General features: G+C 42.0%; 1 non-coding gene across 1 annotated transcript; it reads left to right on the top strand.

The window, feature by feature from the left end:
- The first annotated feature begins 903 nt into the window (after positions 1–903).
- On the top strand, positions 904–981 carry trnaa-agc. Its single transcript has one exon. It is a non-coding gene; the product is annotated as a tRNA-Ala (tRNA).
- The last annotated feature ends 1403 nt before the right edge of the window (positions 982–2384 follow it).

Genomic DNA, 2384 nt, shown 5'->3' with positions numbered 1-2384 from the left:
ATGCACTCTAGCAAACTTCAGACGGGGCCTGGACATGTACTGGCTTAAGCAGGGGGACACGTCTTGCACTGCAGGATTTGAGTCCCTGGCGGCGTAGTGTGTTACTGATGGTAGGCTTTGTTACTTTGGTCCCAGCTCTCTGCAGGTCATTCATTAGGTCCCCCCGTGTGGTTCTGGGATTTTTGCTCACTGTTCTTGTGATCATTTTGACCCCACAGGGTGAGATCTTGCGTGGAGCCCCAGATGAGGGGGATATTATCAGTGGTCTTGTATGTCTTCCATTTACTAATAATTGCTCCCACAGTTGATTTCTTCAAACCAAGCTGCTTACCTATTGCAGATTCAGTCTTCCCAGCCTGGTGCAGGTCTACAATTTTGTTTCTGGTGTCCTTTGACAGCTCTTTGGTCTTGACCATAGTGGAGTTTGGAGTGTGACTGTTTGAGGTTGTGGACAGGTGTCTTTTATACTGATAACAAGTTCAAACAGGTGCCATTAATACAGGTAACGAGTGGAGGACAGAGGAGCCTCTTAAAGAAGAAGTTACAGGTCTGTGAGAGCCAGAAATCTTGCTTGTTTGTAGGTGACCAAATACTTATTTTCCACCATAATTTGCAAATAAATTCATTAAAAATCCTTCAATGTGATTTTCTGGATTTTTTTTTCTCAATTTGTCTGTCATAGTTGACGTGTACCTATGATGAAAATTACAGGCCTCTCTCATCTTTTTAAGTGGGAGAACTTGCACAATTGGTGGCTGACTAAATACTTTTTTTCCCCACTGTATATTATATCTCCCATCTATCACATGCACCTATGTCAGCTTTTTCAAAAGCTTTACCACTGGCAGTGATGATGTTCAAAGTAGTCCAACATACAGAATAAACCAACAGATCACTTCAACTGGCCCTCCGTGTAGCTCAGTTGGTAGAGCATGGCGTTAGCAACGCCAGGGTTGTGGGTTCAATTCTCACGGGGGGCCAGTATGAAAATGTATGCACTCACTAACTGTAAGTTGCTCTGGATAAGAGCATCTGCTAAATGACTGAAATGTAATAACATTCTGAGTATAAAAACATTTCTTACTGTGATATGTTGTTGTTTAGTTGAATGCACTGACTGTAAGTCACTCTGGATAAGAGTGTCTGCTGAATGACCAAAATGTAAATGTAAAAACAAACACCTGCAAAGCATACTGGGTATTATTCTAATGAGCTCCTCCGCCCTCAAACAAGTACACATTTGGTCAGTGCTGATCTGAACCAATCATAGACGTCTATGTTTTACAAGTTTAAACATCACAGTACAGTACGGCACAGTTTAGTACAGTAGAGCACAGCAGAAAACAGAAGAGTACAGTACAATACAGTACAGTACAATACGGTACGGTACGGTACAGGACAGTAAAGTGTTATTCAGTAGAATACAGTACATTACAGTATGGTACAGTACAGTAGAGTTTAATTCATTAGAGTAGAGTACAGTAAAGTACAGTACAGTATAGTTGAATTCTGTAGAGTTGAGTACACTGCAGTTTAATTCAGTAGAGTACATTAGAGTAAAGTAGGGTACAATACAGTACACTGTACGTTGCTTTTCTTTACTTTACTGTACTCTAGTGTGTTCTACTGTATTGTACTGCACTCTACTCTACTCTATTGTACTATACTATAGTTTTGTTTACTGTACGGTGTACTGTAATGTACTTAACTCTGCTGTGCTCTACTGTGCTGTGCTGTCCAAACTTGGGAAACACCAAATCTGAACCAATTATTAACGTCTATGTTTTGGCTAAATCAAGGCTGGTCCGGACCGGACCAAATCTGAACCAATTATAGATGTCTATATTTGGGCTAAATCAAGGCCGGAGCGGACTGGATCAAATCAGAACATCTATGTTTAGGCCAAATATAGGCCGGTCTGGACCGGACGTCTGTGGACGTCTATGATTGGTCGGTGGACATTGAAATCAAGGATGCTCCTGACCGCAAAAAAAAGATGTCCTAAAGACGTAGCCTGACGTCAAATGCTTAGTGGGTGGTTCATACTCCTCCAACCCAGCACATTTATGAAATAATGTAATGGTTAACCAAGACGTGTTTTAAAGGAGATGACTGATGTTTAGAGTATACTGTAAACTGAACTAGCTCTAAGAATATTTTTCCAATGAGAGGTTTACTAGTTCCACTGGTGTTGCTGCTCTGTCAGTTAGGAGCACCTGAGAGCTTTCTAAGTGAAGATGCATCCTCTGACACACAGACCACCCTCCGACCTGATATCTGGTCTGAGCTGAGAGATCTGAGAGACATGGTGGTGCTGCAGAGAGCAGAGTTGAGCTGCACCACGGCTGAACTACGAGACACTAAGAACCAGATGGAGGGGCTGA

Source organism: Coregonus clupeaformis, chromosome 13 (assembly GCF_020615455.1).
Source record: "Coregonus clupeaformis isolate EN_2021a chromosome 13, ASM2061545v1, whole genome shotgun sequence".
Classification (NCBI taxonomy): domain Eukaryota; kingdom Metazoa; phylum Chordata; class Actinopteri; order Salmoniformes; family Salmonidae; genus Coregonus; species Coregonus clupeaformis.
This window is presented reverse-complemented; position numbering and strand designations above follow the sequence as displayed.